This window comes from Mus musculus, chromosome 4, assembly GCF_000001635.26.
Source record: "Mus musculus strain C57BL/6J chromosome 4, GRCm38.p6 C57BL/6J".
NCBI classification, from domain to species: domain Eukaryota; kingdom Metazoa; phylum Chordata; class Mammalia; order Rodentia; family Muridae; genus Mus; species Mus musculus.
Window position 1 is genome coordinate 142,304,596 of NC_000070.6, and position 21,880 is coordinate 142,326,475.

At 48.2% G+C, this 21,880-nt stretch overlaps 1 long non-coding RNA gene across 1 annotated transcript in view; it reads left to right on the forward strand.

The window, feature by feature from the left end:
• Positions 1 to 21,880, forward strand: part of Gm46875 — a 67,365-nt gene continuing 45,485 nt past the window's right edge. Inside the window, exon 1 of the long non-coding RNA XR_003955299.1 lies at positions 1 to 21,880. This exon is cut by the window's right edge and continues 27,836 nt beyond it. This is a non-coding gene — a long non-coding RNA (predicted gene, 46875).

The window sequence follows — 21,880 nt, forward strand, 5'->3', positions numbered from 1 at the left end:
AGCTGGGGCCACAGAAGGGACTTTAGGCAACAACTGGCGTGACAAGTTTGTGGCTATCAGAGCAGAGTGCGTGCGTGTGTGTGTGTGTGTGTGTGTGTGTGTGTGTAGCTTGTGGCTATCAGAGCAGTGCAGGGAGGGATGGGGAGTTTGGGCTATGGGTCCGGGCAGGCTTGTATTCATATTCTTGCTCTGCCCACTAGTACTGCTGAACAAGGGACTCAGCCTCCCTAAGTCTTGGTGTTCCCATCTGTACAATGAGGATGGCTTCTGCAGCATCTGTCTCTTTGAGCTGCTGTAAGAATTCAAGAAGATATAGTCTATCTGCCAAACACAGGGCAAAGAGAAGTCAGTCTCTCAGGCGGCTGGTCAGCCCAAGGTTGGACTCGGAAAGTCAAGAGCAGGACTTATCTTCATCAGCACATCCATATTGTGGAATGGTATGGGGTGAGCTTCTCCAATGTTCAAAGGCAAGACTTAGCTTGGGGGCATGGCTCAGTGGTAGAGCACCGGCCTAGAATCTCCCAGTGAGGGGTTGTGGGTGTGGCTCCGTGGTAGGTTCTTGCTTAGCAGGTTTAAGTCTTCTGGCTACATTCCTCAGTGACAGACAGACAGACAGACAGACACACACACACACACACACACACACACACACACTTGTCTTGCTGCTACAGTGGCTACATGAGCCTCTATGTGCCCTGTGCTGTTGGGCCATCTGAGAGATCTGGGGTGAGCCGAGAAGGCTGGAAGACCCTTGTCCTTACGGCAAACAAAGGGGTAGCCTGGGTCCAGTTTTTTATTTTGAGGCAAACAGTCTGTCAGAAGGGTGTGGGCTCTGGATCAACATCCAGAAGGAGACCACCTGAATCCTTAAAGTCATCTTTATGAGTGACTTGCAAAAGACAGACTAGGGTGGGGGCGTGGGGACTGTGTACAGGCTCAGCCTCGTCAGGATGCGTTGATGATTCTAGGACCTTCTGAGAGGACCCTAGGTTCTGATTTCCCAAACTTCCGGGAATCCTGTTCTCAGGAGCCTTGCTATTTTGGATGCTGGGACTTACTTTTTACAGATGTCAGGGTTTCTGGGGGGCACCTATACAATGAAGACACCTTTTCATCTGTCACATACTTAGCACAATGCCTCTACACTGTGAACAGTGGAGACCAGTGATGGTCATTTTGCTGCTCCTGTTGCTGCTCTGATCTCCTTAAATGAAGAGCAGGAGAACTCACTACTAAGTTCCCCATGACTTGGAACCTTACAACTCTGATTGTCACTTCCTGCACGCAATCAGCACTTTATGACACTTACTGTATATAACACACCTTGCAAGACCCTGGCTGTGTAGACTGAAGGAGTCATGGCCTGGGGTGGAAGAATATTCCCCTTGAAGTGTATAGAACTAGGAGGTTCAGGTGACCTGGGCTCAACTGTGGGTCTGGAAAAAGGTCAAGGAGTAGACAGGTGGTCCCAAGCCCAGCTTCAATGCTCGAGGGATGCTCTCCAGCTTCCACCATGTATTCTAACCCCCAGCACACTTCAAAGGTTGCCTAGTGATTATTTACAAGGCTCCCTGGATCTCTGCACACACACTTCTGCCTACACGGCCTTGGGGCAATCCGGGGAAGATGCCGAGAACGGCTCACACTCACGCAGCCCTTGATGAAGTGCCAGTCTGGTGAGATGATGTATGGCGCGTCAGATAGATGGTGACGTTTTAATCACTCACAGGCAGAGCGGGCAGCTGCCTAATGGAACTGTCGGTCCCACTGACAGTCGGCATCTGTGGCTTAGACTCACAGAGGATGCTTCCTCTGGAACTCTAGAACAAAGGCTTCAACCCATCACCCTCTTGCACGCGGGGGCTTCCAGAGACTTCCATCTTGTTGGGTGTGGAGATGCCTGAGTGGCACCACCCTTGCCTCACTCCCCCATCCTGCCCTTGCAGTGCAAACAGCAGGTGTGCTGTGCCCATTGTACAGAAGAGAAAACTGAGGTACACAGAGAAGGCCCTGAGGCTCAAGTGATCAGAGGTAGAGCAGGAATGTACATTTCTCCCTGAGATGTGTCCAGACCTGAGTGTGGTGACACCATCATTGAGAGATCAGAGAAAGGAAGCAAACATGAGAAAAAGATGCGTAGCAGCCGGAAGAATCTTGGGAGAGGAAGAGGGAGGGGACCTAGCTAGGTGGATGAATGCCTCCTGGCCTGGTCTTCATGTGTTTGCCATTTGGATGTGTGGGACCTCTGAAGATTTATTAAGCGCCAGCTTAATGTACGAGGTGCTATGATAGTCACTGGGGATATTGAGCTGATGGGAAGCTATGAAAGGCCACTAGCGTCCCAGAGTGGACAGCAGCGGCAGGGAGAGGAGCAGACAGGGCAGAAGGAGGGGTAAAGATTGAAGACTCCGTGGAGTCCCTGATCACACAGGATCAAAGGTACAGAGCTCACAGGGAGCCCTGGGATTGGGATTGTAGCCTGGGGGCAGGAGACAGGAGACACCTTCCAGGCTACCATGGACCCTAACAGTTAGGACAGCTGTAGACCTAAGGCTCTGAGCTACAGGAGGCAGTAGCGGCTGTGTCAGTCCTCATGGCCTATGGCCACCCAGTGTGACCAATAACAACAGCCTCAGAAGCCCTTGCTGGGCCCCAGTGGCTGGCACCCTCACGTCCATAAGATCTGCGAATACCATAAATCCATCAGCTCAAAATCCAAAATTGCACGAGCTTTTAAACAGATTGCCAGCGTATCTTTTACTTTTATTGTGCCAGAAACACAAACGAAAACAGCTATGATTTGTTCCTCAATAAACAGAGGCCGTCAAAGGAAGGGAGGATCATTGCCTGCTTCCAATCCCTCAGCCCACTCCTTCTGATGATATAGAGCCTGTTCTGAACAACCGGCGTGGGGGCCCCGAGGTTTATTAAACAAGGAAGGGAGGACTCAGCCTACAGGCTGTCAGGCGCTGTGAGTGAGTCAGACCCAAGTTCAGATGCGGGTCTGCTGCTTGCTGGCTGTGTGGCCTCACACCTGTCACGTAACCTCTCTGAGACACTGTTACCTTCCCACGTACAAAGGATGAAGTAATGGAGTTGGAATTGGTTTGGTCAGTGACTGGCATGAGAGGACGCTCAGTCCATTCAAAGTTATGATCGCTGTGGCTGTGTTAGCATTTGCTGCAAATTGAGGACATTACTCCCGGCACCAGTACCCAGGTAGAGCGACTCATACTTAAGGGGGATGGGAAGTGAGGACAACTCCGTCACTGTGGTGTGCTGCACACATGGGAGGGGGGATTAAAAAGACAGAGGGACATTCTATTTCTATTTGATTTGTGTTAGCTTTGCCTCTGTGCATTCCCTTCCTCTGTTCCTTCCCTCCTTCCTCTTTCTCCCTCCCTTCTTTTCTTCCTCCCTTTCTCCTCTCTCCTTTCTTCCTTCCCTTCTTTCATCCCTCCCTTCTTCCTTCCTTCCTTCCTTCCTTCCTTCCTTCCTTCCTTCCTTCCTTCCTTCCTTCCTTCCCTCCTTTCTTCCTTTTTCTTCCCTCCCTTCTTAACTTCTTTCTTAAGATGGGGTTGGTTGGAGTGTAGGCTGACCTTGAACTCACTATCTAGCCAAGGACACCCTGAACTCCTCATTCTCCTGCCTTACAGGTTTGCACCACCATGCCTGGCTTATCCAGTGCTGGAGATCAAACCCACAACTTCCTGCATGCTAGGCTACCAACCAACCACATGCCAGCCCTCTTCCTTTCTTCTCTCTTGACCTTGAACTTAGACTGCAGAGTTCAGCCCCTACTGGAGCCACGCTAAGAAACAAGGCTCCGTCATCTGATGAATCTGAGAGACTCTCACTTCAAGGGAACTCTTTATCACCGCTTCTTGGCAAGCTCACAAGCCATTCTGTATCTTGAGTCTCAGAACTACAGAACGCGGCTGTTGCAAACTTAGGTCTGTAGAATGGTCTCCTTCTGTCTGCCGGGAGAATGTGCCTGTGTCTTTCCAGCACAGAGAGTGTGACTGGCTGAGGACCTCACAGATGCCATTGACGGAGCCCTATGGTCTCAGATTGTCCCAGCCAGTGTCAGAGTATGACAGGGAAGCAGTTATGGCCACTCCCGGCAGACCTGGGCTTCTTCTGATGCCACTTTTGGCTTCATCCTGCTTCAGGATGCATGGGGTTCAGGATGTGACCTGGCAGTGTGATAGATGACCCACTCACTGAAGCTCCTGATGGTGGGGCTGTCAGAACCCCAAGCTGCCAACCTCATGGAAGCCAAGGAATAACAAGGAAGGAGGAAGCAGGCCTTCCCTCCTGAAAGAGAGCTCTCTCATCTGAGTTGTCTTTCCTTCAGAGGGGGATGATAATACATCTTACAGATGTTAATGCTCTCTCCCCTGAGAGGCATGTCCTGAGATCCTGCATCTGGCCCACAGGGATGCCTGTGAGACACACTTCTTCCTCCCAGCATATGTTGTACCAGGCTGAGAGCCCAGTACTGTCATAGCTTTGGGGAGAACTGATGAGGGTGTTTCACAGAGCTTCTGCTAATTGTGATGAGGAAGAGGAGGAGGAGAGGAGGGAGGAGGAGAGGGAAGAGGAAGGAGAGGAAGAGATGGAGGAGGATGGAGAAGAAGAAGGGGAAAGCAGAAGGAAGATAGAGGAGAGAGATGAGAGCAAGGATGAGGGATGAAAGAAGGAAGATTAGAGGGGGAAGGAGAGAAAGGGGGAGGACAGTGAATGGGAGGAGAGGGGAAAGGAAGAGGAAATGGAGGAGGAGGAATAGAGAGATGAGGGGGACATTAGTGTCTCCAGCCCCAGGCTTCTGCTTGGGACCAAGCTCTTTCCTGCTGACACCTTATCTTATTTCCATCAACAATTATAGAAGGAGTGCTGGTTAGTGGCTCCATTTTACAGATGAACAGACCGAAGCTTAGAGAGGCCCAGCAGCCTGAGACAGTGAGAAGATACAAGTTAGTTTGTGCATGTCTCTGGGGCCAAGCTCCTGACAGGCTGGCTCTGGGGTCCAGCTGAAACTCTTGGTGGTGGAATCCAGAGACTCCACTGCAGTGAACCTTGACTCCCACTGAGAACCTGGGGGCTTCATATGCTTGCCACAGGGGTGGGGCCAAAACCTCCTGTCTTAGTTACTTTTCTATTGCTGTGAGTAAACACCACAGCTAAGACTACTTGTAAAAGACAGGGCTTAATTGGACTATTTTAGAGTAGATTCCTTCCACATACTGGTGAAAGTCTTTAAGTTACACCAGCAGCAGCCTCAGGAATGTCTTGTTCATCACCCACCAGGAGGCCACACAGAGTGACTACTCACAGCTCCTAGGAGGTTTATGTGACTGCACTCTGGGACAGCCAAGGGATGAAATCACCTATCCACATAGTTCATGAAACACGCTCTCATTGAGTGATGTATTCCGTGTCTTGGGAGCATTAGGTTTAAGACTTGGGTTTGGGTTTGAGTTAGGTATGTGTGAACAGCCAAACTTTATCCATTGTCATCACAAGGTACCAAGAAATGATTCTGAAAATGGACAAACTAATAAATGTAAATGACTACAAACCAATTATTTCAAGGTAGGAGGGAAGAGTGGAAGAGTAAGTGCAAGTCTGGCTGCAAGTGTGGGAAGCACTGGGCTCTGGGGAGCTGGAATCAGGGGTGGTGTGTGTGTGTGTGAGTGTGTGTGTGTGTGACAGAAATGGCATTTTCAATTATGCCTATTTAGTATGCTTTGATTTTTAAATTATGTGCATGCATTACTTTAGTAAAAGTAAAAATTAAGAAAGAAATTTAAAAGCGCAAAGGATAGACAAGCCCTGCTGCGAGTTTCGTCACTCCTCTGATCCCACCGTGTAATGTGCTCTGCAGCCTCCAGGCTTGAGCTTCAGTGCAGACGAGTATGGGAGGCTCACTGGAAGCATCCCAAGTGAATGCAGCACAGCAAAGACTCTAGACACAAAAGATCTGGGGGAAGCAGTTCATTTAATGATGCAGGGTGTTGACATGGTCATGTAATTGCTGCAGGAGAGCATGGCCCTGCCTGGGGCATCCCCGCTGGTCCCTGGGCCCATGTTTGCCTCTAAACAGAGCTGTCACTTCTCTCATTGGCTCCGCTGTGGTTTGAGGAAGTGCTTCTTGAAGCTCAGGCATTGAGGGCCTGGTCCTTGGCCTCTGGTGGTACTGGGTGAGGGTGCAGCATTTAGGAGACAAAGCCTAACAGAAGAAAGGCATTTCATCAGAGGATGAATCAATCTCTCTCTCTCTCTCTCTCTCTCTCTCTCTCTCTCTCTCTCTCTCTCTCCTCTCTCTGTGAATTGGGGCCCTGCCCCTCTCTTTTTGCCTTTCAAATTTCATAAAGTGAGCAGTTTACTCTGTCACATACGGTCTGTCATGATGCATTGACACAGGCCCAAAGTCAACAGAGACGAGTGACCATGGATTGAAAACACTGAAACCTTGAGCCAAAACAAGCTTTTTTTTCATTATAAGTTGATTAACTCAGGTATTTTGCCATAGCAATGGGATGATGACTATCACAGGCTGTACTTGGTTTCCTCATGTGTAGCATGGACTGCTTGACCTTGGCTGTTTATCATTGATCTAGATAGTCAACCCAATACAGATGGGTTCATTCCAGTGAAAAGGGAAAATCAACTAGGTCCTTCATTTATTCATTCATTCATTCACTGAAAACTGAGCGGCCATCTGGTAAATGCCAGGCACAGCTTAAAGAGCTGGGTATAAAAAGGTCGGCCTCCTTTGATGCTTAACTTCTGTGTTTCAGGTGAGAGAGAACAGGAATGGTAAACTAGTAAAAGATGCCTTAAGAGAGACTACATCTTATACTGCTCAGGAAGGCACATCAGGAGAAAGCCTGGCAGTGTTGCACAGCAAGGCAAGCACTAGTGGAGAAGAGAGTACCTCAGAAAAGCCCCAAGGGAATTAGAGATCTGGGCCTAAACATACCTAGGAGAATAATAGCCATCAGGAGAACCTGGAGTCAGAATCGTGACCAACCTGTGTGCTGACTGGCCAGAAAGCTAGAGTGGGTACCACAGGCTAAACAGGGGGAGCAGAGATGATGCAGTTAGAAGGTGACTTTGATGGTCCAGTCCAGTCATAGAGAGTCCCCCAAGTCAGTGGTGTTCTAGTCACTACACATTAGTGGGTTCTCAAAACAAACAAATGAACAAACAAACAAACTTGCCTGCTTTCTGTGCTGAAAATTCCTAGTGTGGCCAATGATGAGCTGACGATGAGACATGGTGGTCACTGGATAAAGAGATGGGAGGGAACAGGCACATCCAACCTGTGCCTTGCAGCACTGCCATAGCTGCCAGCCATTGCTGTTACCATATTTTCTGTTATAGTTTGCATTTTTCTTTCTTTCCTTCTTTTTTTTTTTAAGATTTATTTTATTTATATGAGTGCTCTATCTGCATGTACATATGCATGCCAGAAGAGGGCATCAGATCCTATTGTAGATGGTTGTGAGCCACCATGTGGTTGGTGGGGACTGAACTCAGGACCTCTGGAAGAGCAGCCAGTGCTCTTAACCCCTGAGCCATCTCTCCAGCCCCTAGTTTGCATTTCTGAGACAGGATCTTTCTAACATAGCCTAGGTCAGCCTGGATTTGTGATCCTTTTCTTTCTGTCTCCTAAATACCAGAGTGGGCCACAATATTCAGCAGTAGAAGAAACCTGTTTTCTTTTAAAAAAATCAAATTACATTTATTTATATAAGGTTGGGGGGTGCGTGGGTGCCATAGCAGGTGCATGGGTGCCAGAGGACAACATGCTAGTGGTGGCTCTCCCTCTCTACCATGTAGGCTCAGGGGATTAACCTGAGGCCCCTAGGCCCAGCAGCAAGTGACTGGACTCATTGATTCATCTCCTCAGTATACTTATTAGGATTTTAAAGAGCTATCACTGGGACTGGAAAGATAGCTCAGCAGTTAAGAGCACATAGTGCTTTTGCAGGGGACCTGAGTTGGATTCCCAGCACCCACACTGGATGGCTCAGAAATCTCTGGTTAACTTCAGGTCCAGGGAATGCCCTCTTCTGATGTCTGCAGGAACCAGCATACAGGCACAGGCACAGGCACAAGCACAAGCACAGCACACCACACACATACACACATAAAATAAAATAAAATAAAGTAAAATAAAATAAAATAAAATAAAATAAAATAAAATCTTAAAGAGTTCTCACACTGTTCTTGCTCACAGAAGCAATGTGTTGATCATCTTTCACATTTGAGCCTGTGTATTAGAACATTTCCCACCTATGACTTGGCTTACAGTTGAGCTCCTGCAGATATCTTAATCGTGCCACTTTGTACACAATTTGATGAGTCTCAGGCCTTTCCGTGTGTGTGTGTGTGTGTGTGTGTGTGTGTGTGTGTGTGTCATCAGCAGCCCTTACTTTTATGAGCTACAACTCACTATGTTGTCTAAGTTGGCTCAGAATTTACCATCTTCCTCCCTCAGCCTCCAGGGTTCTGGGATCCCAGCCCTTCTCCACCATCTCCCATGCTGCTCTGGTTCAAGGCTTACTGTCACCTCCTCCTCCTCTTCTTCCTCCTCCTCTTCCTCCTCTTCTTCCTCTTCCTCTGAGCAACTCCAACCACTGAGGACTTCAGAGGCAGCTTCCCCCAGCAGAGTAGCTTGGCAGAGCCTTTGTGGACAAACTGGGTAACCAGTCACCAACTGGGGTGCCCAAGAATTCAAGAATTGTCTCCTTTTGTTTCTGGGACTCTGTTGAGGCAAGGAGCTGCCAGAGCTCATACATCCTTCTCTCAGGCCAGGAAGGATTGAATTATGCAGTGATTGTAGTAATTATTCCGTCCAATTGATCAGTAATAGCTGCAATTCATAAGCTTGCTTTTCCATTAATAATCGGCAAAATATTTATTGCTTACATTTAAACAAAACAGGCTGATAATAAGACTGCTGAGCTGGATCTCCAGGGTCCTGGATATTTACGCAGTGGCACAAGCTTTAGCTCTATTATTTATGTTTTTCTGCTCTTTAGTAAAGGGAAGGAGTTTATTAACGTAAAACACAATGATCACGACTCTGAAAGTTTCTTGAACTGTGACTAGGTTGCTGGGGGAAGGCATAGACAATTCAGGGATAGACTGCTTATGTCTGCCATGGGCAGAGGTGGGCTGAGTTATGGCACGTGTGCTGGTAGTATTCATCATCTCTGGCTTAAGCATTGGATTTCCTCTTGTTGCTATCTTGTTTAGGATTACTGTTCCTGAACTGACAAGGAGGCATGAACTTCTTTTATGCAAATGGGGGAGGACTTAAAGGAACCCCATGGAAATGTGTAGAATGCAAGATAGGGGCTCCTGTCCTGCTGACAAAGGGCCCCCAAAGCACTGACCACAGATGATCGTATTACACACAGCTCTCAGGATTCACACAGTCCGTGTCGACATCTGATAGTGTCTGGAGAAAGTTGATGCAGGCTCTGACCCCAGTGTCCCCTACTCAATGGTTCTGTCTCCACTCCCCTTCCAGCCTTCCCATCTTACTGGGAAGGTTCTCAACAAGACACAACCAGCTTTCTCTTTGTAGTTCACCTTAGCCTGGATTAGAGTCTGGAAGACTATCGCCAAGTCACCCCTCTGCTCTGCTCGAAACTTCCACTGTTAGCTCGCCACCCCCTGACCCTGTGACTCATTTTCCCCATGTTTTCTGCCTCTCTCTTAGGCTGTCCTAGAAGGATAAGGGTCACAGCCATTTTCTAGCCTTCACCCCCTAGTGATCCCATGACCTAATTTCCATATCTTGAGTTATGGGTCCCCCACCCCACGCTTGCCTACCTCTCCTCCTCACTCTTGGTTCCTCAGTTGGCACACTTGTCATTTTAGTAGATAGCTCTTTAGTATGTGGGATTGACTACAAATGGGAATGGTTCATATCCCTGGTCACTACATCCATAGCTGCTGTAGGCTTGTGACACCCCAAATAGTGCTCATATTTTTGAACATTTCCCATTCGTCTGGTAGTTGGTTGGTGATTTTGTATGTTTTCTCTTAAATCTCCACATTTCCCAGGCCATGTGGAAACCCTGGGGAATCGTCACAGCCCCTATGGGCACAGTCCTTTTCCGAGGGGCTGTAAGTAGCCACTCGCTCTTCGTGACTTCTGAGTGATGTCCCAAGTGATGAACCAGAAGTTACCTATTGTTCTTCTCAAGCTGATTGCAGTGAGCTCTCTCTAATACTGGGGAATTGAGATTGAGCGTCTGTCATGAGGAGCTGAGGCGAGGTGACCTCTAATGTAGGTGACACTCTTGGACTGAGGGTGAAGCTCAGTGATGCAGCACTTGCCTGCTCCACAGGAGGCCCCGTGTTACATCATTAGCACCCTTCTTCAAACCCCTTCATAGGAGGAGGCTCAAGAGAACAGCAGGTCGGTGTTCAGGGAGAAGCAGAGCTGTCTCCGCGAAAATACTCCCAGGTGTGCCACTGTGACCCACTTTTCTTGAGATGGCCTCCCTCCCCCACAACAGAGGGTGATCCAAATTTCATCTTACCCCTTACTGACTTAGCATGGGACCTCGATAGGTGGCTGAGCCTTCCTTTGAGGACGATGGGGGGAACTGTCTAGAAAGCCTAGCCAAAGACAACACTGAGAAACACCATGCCCATCATGGGTAGATGTTGGCCTGTCTATGTGGTAGCCACCTTCAACTGTCAGAGGGAACACCCACAATGGAGACAATGATGAAGAATGGAGGTGTGGGCAGATGGGAACCTCCAGGGCCTGCAAGCAATACAGAGGCTGTAAATGAACCTGCCAGGGCCATTGTCCCGCCTCTTCTTCCTCCAGACTTCCTCCTCCTCAGGGTTCCTCTCTGTCACAGCTTCATCTTTCAGAGTTCTTCCCACAGACTCCCCTCAAGACTTTCTCCTCCCCGGAGACTCCCTCATTTTTCAGGACTTCCCTTCTCTTAGAAGGCTCCTTTTCCCTTCTAGACTTCCCTCCTCGTTGGTGACCTATGTCTTCCTCCAGGGTGTCCTTCCTCACTTGAGAATTCTGTTTTCAAAGATAACTCATTTTCTTGCTGAGTGGGCAAATTGAGACAGGTTTTTTTTTTTGTTTTTTTTTTTTTTTGTTACATTTGAAGACATCCAAACTAAGACCAAAGGACAGGAGACCCTGGGAGAAGCTGGGGGTCGGAGAGCTGCTTCTCAGTGTTTGGTCTCTCTCCGAGGCTTTCTCAGTAAGATTTCCTTTACAGAGGGAAGGAGGGAGGGAGGGAGGGAGAGAGGGAGAGAGGGAGGGAGAGAGGGAGGGAGAGAGGGAGAGAGACATAGACAGAGAGGCAGAGAGACAGAGACAGGAAAAGTGAGACATAGACAAAGAGACATGGAGAAAGACACACAGAGAGAGGAAAGAACAGGATAGGAGAGAGATGACAGAGATAGAGAAATAGATAGAGATAGAGAGATAGAGAGGTAGAGAGATAGAGATAGAGGTAGATAGAGATAGAGAGATAGAGATAGAGAGACAGAGATGGAGACAGAGAGACGGAGATGGAGATAGAGAGACAGAGACAGAGATACTGGTCCTCTTACCCATACTCTTGGTGCTAACTTTTCCTTCTCTCTCCTACTCCTGCCTCTCTGATTTCAAACCCTCATGCTTCAACTCACAGCACCCAAATCTCTATTTCCAGGCCAACCTACTTTCTGATGCAGGCTCTGCCCTTCTAATCACCTCATAGAATTTCCCCCTTAAATCTCCTGCTGGTGCCACCACCTCCAAGGGTCACAGAGACAGGTCCCACCGGGCTTCTGCTAGGTTCGTGCGGGTGGAAGCTCCTCTTTCTTGGGTTTGGTCATCAGGATCAGGAGTTGGAGGAGGCAGAAGGGCGGATGCTGTGGGAGGAGGGAATCTGACTCTAGGAGAAGAATCATTATTTAAAACAACAAACAGAGCCTGCTTTGCTTTCACAGCGGCCTGTTGTTTGCACAGACGAGGCGATTGATGGGGAGGCGGTCAATATTTCACAATGTGAGAGGCAATGGGGAGAGACAATAGCTTGTCGGCGATCAGCAGCTCACTGCATGGCAGACCACACTCTGCTACCTGGAGCAAGTCCCTGTCCCATTGAGGCCTCCATATTTGTAAATCCATAAGGAGGGGAGTCTGTGTAATGACTGCGGACACGGCACAGAACAGAACTCCGCAGACCAGGACTTGTACGTTAAGACTCATCTTCTGATGATTCTGGAGGCAGGAAATCCCAGTGCTGTTCTGTCTTTGTTTGCTCATGACAACCAGCTCCCATGTCCTGCCATGTCTCTGTGTCACCCCTCTGTGTAATTGTGTCCTAACCTCGCATATGAACACCAGACATCTCAGATTAAAGCCCCTGTATTAGTCAGGGCCCTCCAGAGAAACAGAACTTATAGAACATTTATTATAAATAAAGGGGATTTATTAGAATGGCTTATAGGGTGTGGTCCAGCTAGTCCAACTATGGCTGTGTATCAATGGAAGGTTCATCCAAGAACCCAGTAGCTGTTCAGTTCATGAGGGTGGATATCTCAGCTGGACTTCAGTATATGCCAGAATCCCTAAGGAGTAGGCTCTAATGCCAGTGAAGACATGGATTTGTTAGCAAAAGTGAGAGCTAGCAGGCAAAGAGAGAGACTGCTTTCTTCTTCCTTGTCCTGCCAGCAGAAGATGTGGCTCAGGTTAAAGGTGGATATTCCAACCCAAAAGACTGGGATAAGAACTGGGTCCTCTCACTTCAAATGATTTAGGAAAAAAAAATTCTCACAGGTGTACCCAGCCATTTGGGGTTTTAGTTAATTCTAAATGTAGTTAAGCTGACAACCAAGAATAGGACCCCCATGGTGGCCTCATTTTTATTTCCTTCTGAAAGGTACATTCTGAGGTCTCCCTCCATAATCCCCTGTGTGTGTGTGTGTGTGTGTAAGTGGGGTCAGGGCTTCAATGTATGACTCTTGGGGGGACATACCCAAGCCTTGATGGTTCTAAGGATGCACTAAAGCTCACCCACCATCTCCATCTCTGATCGTGTTGAGGCTGAGAGCAATCAGATAGTCAGACACATAGCGTCTCAGAACCCTCGAGTGTCTTTGTTCCTCTTCCTAATCCATTGCAGGATAGACCATGGTCCTTTGTCTCCAGCTCACTATCCCCGGTACGTGTTGATGGAGTGCAGGTTTACTCTATGTCCATTTCTCCTCCAGTTTTGCTCCTCCTACTTCTTGGCATGTCTTTCCTCTGCGTTTAACTGTCAGAGCTTCTTCACTGCCCCCTCAGCCCCTCCCCACAGGACCCTACAGATATCTCTCCTTGGCAATCCCGAGTCCATCAGACTGGGACATCATTGTTCTCCAGACTGAAACCTTCACTGCTCTTGTATTTCTTAACTCTGGCCCTTGCTCCAGTGGGAATACCAACTTCAAGGGAGCCCTTCTCTTCCTTTTGAAAGCTTATCTCCCATGATCCGGTTCAAAGAACACAGAGCCCATTGGGTCAGAACGCCCAGCTTTCTGGGGTAAAAATGGGTGTCCAACTCTGTGTTCCATGTGTGTCCTCAACATGGAGTAAATCCACTCAGGGAGCGTACAGCCCAGTACTGCGTTTGCAGCCTCAAGAACAAACCTGGCTGTGGTGGTAATGGGAACCCACAGGATGCATCCCGTTTGCCATAGCTGCTTCTAGGCTAGCAGATGGGTGTGAGCTCTAGTGACAGCCAGATGATGTGGCACTTGGCATTGGCAGATGGCTCTGGGGCAGAGGCAAGGACTTAACTAAGCAACTTCAGGATTCTCAGTAGCCACCAAGGGGGAAACAATTAGGTGGGGAAGGCAGAACAGACAACCCAGCAGTATCCCATGTGGTCGCTGGAGCAGCTGCAGCAGCATCCTGTGTGCACTGGGTGGAGTGTTTATTCAAGGGCCCCAGGACCCTTCTGAGCCTGGACCTATGAGAGGTAGCAAGATAACTGTCTACAAGTTCCAGGCGTTGCCCAGCCATAGGTTAGACAATGAACCCAGAGGAGAGAGAGATGGATTGAAGGTGGGTATCTGGGGGGATAAGTAGATAGAGGATAGAAGTAAAGACAGATAGATGGGCAGAGGGATGGATGAATGATGGATGGGTAGATAAATGGATAAGAGAATAGATAGATAGGCGAGTGGCTAGATGGTTGATGGATGAGAATATGGATGAATGAAAGGGTGGATAGATGGGAAAATGGATGGCCTGGCTGGCTGGATGATGGATGAGCAAGTGGTCAGAAAACAGAAGCACGTATCATGGATATATGTATGAGAGGATACATGGGTGAATGGATGGGAGAGGGGGCTGGATGGAGAGAGGGATAGGAGAGTAGATGATGGGCAGATATGTGATTGTATGAATGGGAGGATACATGAATGAATGGATCAGAGAATAGGTGTACAAACAGTAGATAAATATATGTGAGGATAGGTGGATGGATGGATGAATGGATGGATGGATGGACGGTTGGATGGACGGATGGATGGATGATGGATGAGCACACAGATCAGTGGATCAAACCATTTACTTGGAAAGCACAGGCGTCGTGACTGTGGCTGGCTGGTCTGAAGCCTGTTTAGAAGGCTGGCAGGCTAGGAACTTAGGCAGGATTTTTACATAACAGTCTCTGGGCGCAATTATTTCCTTCTTCAAGAAAAGTTTTAGTCTCAATGATTTCAGCTGGCTGGAGGAGACACACACATCAAGACTGATCTCTTAGATTTAAAGGCTACATTGTAGGTAGATGTTAATCCTGCCCATTCACTACCTGCCCAGCAACAGCTAGCCTGGTGAATGATGGATATCAGTGCTTGTAGCCCTGCCAAACTGACGTGAATAGTTAACCGAGTCAGGGTTACTCTAGTGACCCAGGGGCCTTAAGCCTTGGCTTCTGGGTCCCCAGAAGGCTCCTGATCAATGCCCTTTTGATAATTTGGGTAGGTTCAATGAGCCCTTGCATATTGTCATTGAGTCAGCTCACCACTGGCTGCTTGCAAGGTTTTTGGCTTCAGCTAGAAGGGCAGTCAGGAGGGTAAACCTACATCCTCAGACTCCTTGGTGCTGAACCTACAGCTGCAGTTTGGCCTTATTGCAATTCTCCCACACTTCCCAAAGTCCCAGGAGGCTTACCTGACCAGAATGCATCAGTGGTTCCGCCTCCTGCCTACTTTTGGCCTCTAATTGTGTTAGGCATCACTGGAAAAGACCACAGTGGTGCATGTATGTGTGTGCATGCGTGCGTGCGTGCATGTGTTTGTCCCCTTGTGCTGCTGCTGAGGGTGCTTGCTGCTCCCAGATGCCTTAGATCTGAAGCTAAAGCTCCCAGTGGCTGTCACCTCCTCCTCCCACAGCTGCATCTTTCAAATCCTGATAACAGATCCCTGCCTCTGACCCTAGGGATTGAGGGAAGGGCAGGCATCAGCTCCAAGAATCCCCTGAGGTCCACACTATCTCATTGCATTCCTCAAAATCTAGGCCGAGCCCTGTGAACAACTGTGCTGTTGAATTCTTCTCAAATCAGCCAGTTTGCCAAGCCGGTTCTTAGTCAGGACCTTGAGTGCACTATCCTATATCACATCTTAAAACTTGTCACTGAGTTTGGAAGCTGTCCACCAATAGAATTGAAAGTCAAAATGCAAGAAATGGGAGCAAATGAAATCTCCGTAGCCACTTGGATAGGTAAAGAAATACTGTGGTACATCTAGGCCACAGAATACTATTCAGCTATATAAAATGAAACCCTGTCATTTGTCACAGCACAGGTGGGACTGTGCACCATTGTGTTAAGTGAAATAAGCCAGGCATAGAAAGACAAAGGTCACAGAGATTTGCCTGTGCAATACGAAAGATGATATCTTGAATCTTAGAGCAGAATGGTGGTTACTAGAGGTGGGGAGAGTGGGGGTGGGGATAGGGGAGGGACAGGGGAAAGATGAGTGACAGGCACTAAGTCACTGATGTGCTACAACACATGTAGTGCAGAAGATAACAGCACATAGAGAAACCATTTAACTCAGTAAGCTGGGAAAGGGGTCTAGAATGTCCTCACCATAAAGAAGTAATACATATTTGAATTTCTACATATGTCTAACTCAATTACTACCAATTATTATATATACACACATACAATTATACATGTATAACAGTACAAAGCATCATGTTGTGTATTATTAACATGTGTAATTTTTCTTTGCATACGTATGGGTGTGTGTTTGTGTTTGCCTGTGCTTGTGGTGGCCTGACGTTGACATTGATTATCTTTATTGATCATTTTGGACCTTATATATTGAGGTAGGGTTCTTTCTGAACCCAGAGTTCACTGTCTGGCTTGTTTTAAGGGATGCCTTGTTTTAAGGGACCCCCCCCCCTTCCTGGGATGATATGGGTGCTGGAGACCTAAACCGTGGTCCTTATGCTTAGGGGACAAGAAATTTACAGGCTAAGCCATCCTTCCAGCTTCATGTACAATTTGGAGAGAGAGAGCGAGAGAGAGAGATTGATTGATTGATTGATTGAGAGATTTTTTTCCAGCAGCGGGGCTGAGTTTGAACACCCAGACACAATGCTCAAAGACTTCCCTTCACAGACCTGAAGGCAAAGGATGAGGGCAAAGGATGAGGATGGGAGGGAAAGAGACCCTCTGCATGGAAGGAGTTAAGCTCCTGCAGCCAGGCTGGCCCACACAGCCCCTTTGGCGGCTTTCTTCCAAGATATTTAAAACGAAACAGCTGTGCATGAGCAGCCCCGAGAGCTGTTCCAGCTCAGAGCACGGACAGGATCACTCATGCCTGCGATTTGACGGGCGGCGTAATTGCTCTAAGCCCTATTATCTTCTGGAGCAGTTGTTGAAGGGTCATCAGGACACCTTCAATGAAAGGCTAAATTCTTCTATACACACAATTTTAATAATTACAGCCTTCCTTTCCTCCGATTTTGAAATACAAAGTTCTGTTCTAAGGAGAGGCGTCCAGGCTTTTCAGGCCCATGTCTGGGGCCTCTGCAGCCAGGAGTGGGGGACCCCGTGCTTCTCCAGTGCCCTCGGGAATCTCCTGGCCAGTTATTGTTTGATGATTTTGTTTGTGAGCATGTGTGTGTACATGTTCTGCGTGTACATATCAACATGCATGTTCATGGAGAGGCCAGAAATCAACATCAAGTGTTTTCTTTTGATTGTTCTCCACCGATACTGAGACAGAGTCTATCACTTACCCTGAAGCTCACTAACACAGCCACACTGGCTGTGCACCAAGGCCTAGGGCTCTCCTTGTAACTGTGATAATCAGCTGGTGTACCGCCATGCCCAGACTTGCACATAGGTGCCAGGGATTTGAACTCAGGTCCTCAAGCACTTTACTGACTGGGTCCCCTCTCAGCTCCACTTGTTGATATATATCTTCCATATGCAGAGAAAAGAGACAAGGGACCAGAGAAGAGTTAGGACCAGCTTCTGCATAGTGATATCCCTGAATATCACTTCGAGGCAGCTCGAAAAGGCAGGCCTGCAAAGGTGGCTGTGGGCACACTGTGCCGAAGCACACTATCTCATGTCTGTGTTGTGCTAGGGGAGAGGACGGAATTATCTACATCATCTCTGCATCTGTGGCGTGCAGCCCAGATTGCGGGGCTTTGACTGCTGGAGTAGCTTGTAACTGCTTTGATTTTTGAAGCCATGTTCTGTAGACCTGGCTGGGCTCAAACTCAGGATCCTCCTGCCTCACCCTCCTGAGTGTTGGGATGACAGACATGATGTCCCACTATGCTAAATGGAGAGAGTGTTTTACGGAGTAGTCACAATGGGCCCCAAACCTGTCTGGATGCTGGGCTGTGGGCACGAGGAGACACAGGAGTCAGAATAGCATCCTGACAGATATGGAAAGAGGCCATAAGTAAACAAGATGGTATACGGCTGTCCTCTTCACCCAGGGCCTGCACAGTGCAGGGTTCTTTTTCAGAAAACTCCGATAACAACTTGAAGAAACACGGAAGGGGATGACTCTTCCCCAACCCCCACCTTCAAATAAGAATGCAGCTGGTCCACACCAGGACTACAGCAAGATCCAGAGCTTGAGCAGAGGCCTGTGGAGGCGCCAGGACTCCTGCCCACAGACCCCAGGCCACAATATGCATCTGATGCTTTAGGCCAGACACCAGTGGTGACTTGGTGATGTCATTTTCTGTGTAGGCCGTTTATTCCTGGAGGAAGACTGGCTAAGACTCAGACAACAAAGGAAACATACAAGGCGTAGGAAGTAAATGACACACACAAGGCTTAGGAAGCTCATGAAACTTACAAGATTTACAAGTCCCCTTTTCAAGGTTGTATCAGTAGCAAATTTTGGAGGCAGAGCAAGTACTAATCTGCCAAACTGACTATGAGTATTGCAGGGATACCCAGATGCTTCAAGCTCTAGGCTCTGAGCTCCAAAGGCTCCAAGCTTCTAAGTGGAAAGCCCCTCAACTGTCAGGACTGGGAACAGCATTGTCAGCAGCCATAGCTATTTACTTTCCCATTCACATCTGATGCTGAGCTGAGTGGAGCCCCTCAGGCCTTGCAAGACATTGGGGAAGCAAAGTGCAGTTTTTACAGTCTACCTTGAATGATGCACCACTGAGAGATCTTGCCAGCCCCTGCTGAGCCCAGAAAGGAGACCAGTATGTGTTTAGACCCTGCAATTTACTTTTGGTAACATGCTGAAGTGGTTTCAGTGTCCCTGAAAGTCAGGAAGTGACACATTTTCTTGTTTCTCACATGCACTCATACCCCATCCCCCATTCATTCACCACAATGAATCCAAAACCTCTGGGGCCTCAAGTTTTGTCATTATGGAGAATCTAAGATTAATTTCAGAGAGTTGCTGGCAGGCCGTCATTCCTATTATTGTCAAGAGTATTACAGACAGGGGGCTGGGGAGCTGGCTCATGTAGTAATGCGCTTGACATGGCAACACAAAGATCTGACACTGATCCCGGAACCCATGTTAAAAAGTCTGAGCTTGTACATGCTTGTAACCCCAGTACTGGGGATGAGGAGACAGGGGGATCCCTGGGATTCACTGGACAGCCAGCCTAGCCTACTCCATAAGCCCTGGCCTCAGTGAGAGAGCCAGTCTCAATAAACAATGTGGGCAACCTCTGAGGAACCACACATATCTGAGGTTACCTCTGACATCTATATACATGTGCATATAGGTGCACATGCACCCCAACAATGTTCTGGCACCCCTTCCTCCCAAGAAAGCGCATCTTGAACATACCTCACAGTTTGAGACGGTGTGTACATATATGTGTGTGTGTGTGTGTGTGTGTGTGTGTGTGTATGTGTGTGTGTATAGCATGTCCCATTAAACCCCTTCAGTTCTAGGTGACCACAGTGGTCCTATGAGGTGCTTCGTACTGTGCCCAGCACCCAGAATGGCTTCCTGCTCAAACAGAGAACTTCAGTGGTTGTGTTAGCCATTGTTGTGGCCTCGGCCTGCAGTGTGTGACCCTTCCAGTAACTCACAGAACCTTGCTCTGTGGTTTCCTTGCTGCATGGGGCTCACATTGTCAGCCCCTGTCTCACAAGTTGACACACAAGAAGTCTGCGGCCTGTTGCTGGGTGTGAAGGATTCCCCAGGAACCCACCTTGCCCTTGGCAGCCTGCTGGGCTCAAGTTGCTTTAGAAGGAATAAATGCCAGTAGGGTCAAGGGCATCAACAGTGGGATTCATACTCTCTGCCCCTGCCTAGACCAGGCTAGCCCAATTATCAGCAGCTTCTTTTGCTGGACAGGGAGGTCCATCTTCTGTGGTCAGAAGACCTGGGAGAGACTGTTAGTGAGGAGCGGGGAAGATACAGCTATCCCTCATGGGATTGGCACATTTGCGCTCTTGCTACCACAGGCTATGACCTCAGGACCACAAAAACCTTGCCTTGGACATCAGGATCTTGATGTGTGTGTTCCCAGTGGCTGGTGATGCACAAAGCACTGTACACAGCAGGATGGAGCCTAGTCACCTCTGTGTCTGAGCCATCGCTGAGAATCCCCCCACTCCAGAGCTCTCTAGGAAAACAACTGTTGATTGGTTTTGCTCTAAAGCCTGCTGAGTTGGATGGGTGGGTGGGGATGACCTATCCTAGCTCTGCCTGGTGCTTAAAAGACACACGTGCCAGGAATCTCTGACACCTGGATGTCAGCTGTGACACTTGCTGTGGTCTTCTGCAGGCTGTTGGGATTTCTTTCCAATGGGGTACCTGAGTTCCAGTGTGGTAACCCAGACTCTGAACTCCCAGAACGTGTTTCTGCTCCATTCAATGTCTATCATTAGTGAAGCTCATCTAGATTTAAGGGAAGGAAATAGGGTCTACCTTTCCACGGGAACAGCAACAAAGAGTCCGGCCATCTTTAGCCACCCACAGCTATTTTATGGATGAGGAGATCGAGGTCCCTGTGGCCTCCAAGACTTTCTCAGACTAAACAGCAGAAATCCAAACCAGAATTCAACTCCGAGTCAGCTCCAAGTCCCCACCCTTCCGACTCAGCAAACTCAAGTAGACGGTTGGTTGGCTTTGCTAACAGGGCATACCTTCAGAAATAGGCCCAGAAAGGCCATTAAAAATAAGGCAGTGTTTGAGTTTCCTAAGATGGTTTGAATTTGCCAAAGCATTCCATTTCCTTCAGGGAGCCAAACTTGGGCTGTCTGCATGGACGGCTAAGGCTTCATTGGAGCAAGACCCAGGCTCAGGCAAGGGATGTGAAGAGGAAGAGAGAGGCAATCCCTGAACTTGGACTTCCATTTTCTTTGTCCAACATTCTTATGTCACTGTATCTTCACTGCAGACCAGTCTGGGACAGGGGAGTGCCCTGAGCATAAAGAAATAGGCGCAGTTACTAAGGAACTGTACAAGGATATCAACTCAGGGAGGAAGGAGGTTGAAACCTCTCTTAGGTTCCTCTCCCCAAGACTGGGTCACCTACAATCTCAGTGCCAGTTGTGAATTTTGGCAAGGTGGCCAGTGGGGTCTGGCTGGCCCTGAGATACCTTCCAAAGAAAGCTATCTGACGATCCCAAGGAGAGGTTGAACGTTTCAGGGGAAAGATGCAGGAGAAGATCTGACAAAATGCAGTCTCTTCTAAGTACACGTATATGGAGACAGGGCATCCTGCATCCCTCACTGACCTTCAGCTCCCTATGCAGTTTCTGCACACGCTGGCCAGCTGTTTGTAGATACTTGTGCTTGGAACAGGGGAGGGCTTTGCTACTGACTCAGCCTCTCGTTCAAGGAAGGTTTTGCCATCCCCAGGGGTCTGAGGCATTTCGGTCCTTGATGTGGTTGGGGCCATGTCACACATCGTGAGCTTTTTACATGGTCACTCCTGACTCAAAACAACAACAGCAACAACAACAACCACCCACAAACCAAAAAACTATAAACAAAGCATGCCTTCAAAGTGATGACATTTAAGAAAGAAGGTGTCATGATTTCGTGTGTAATGTAGCTGGGGGCCTTGCTCGGCAGAAGAGCATATACTAGTTATATGCAGGACCCTGGTCTCATCCTTAGCAGTGGGATAAATAAACAAGCAAAGGAAAAAAAACAGTACACAAATGAACTCCACACATTAAATTAATCCTTTTCAGCCAACTGAGCTTTAAAATGATGTCACGTAAAATACCAGTTAGCTATTGGATCTTAGAGAAGGTACATGATTGCTCTCGGGTACCAAGAAGTCGTTGGGAGAGCTATGTTCCCAGGGTGTGAGTCTGAATGGTTTTGCTCCTTCTCTGACATTCCCACCCTCTGGTGATTTATTTGTGTGGAA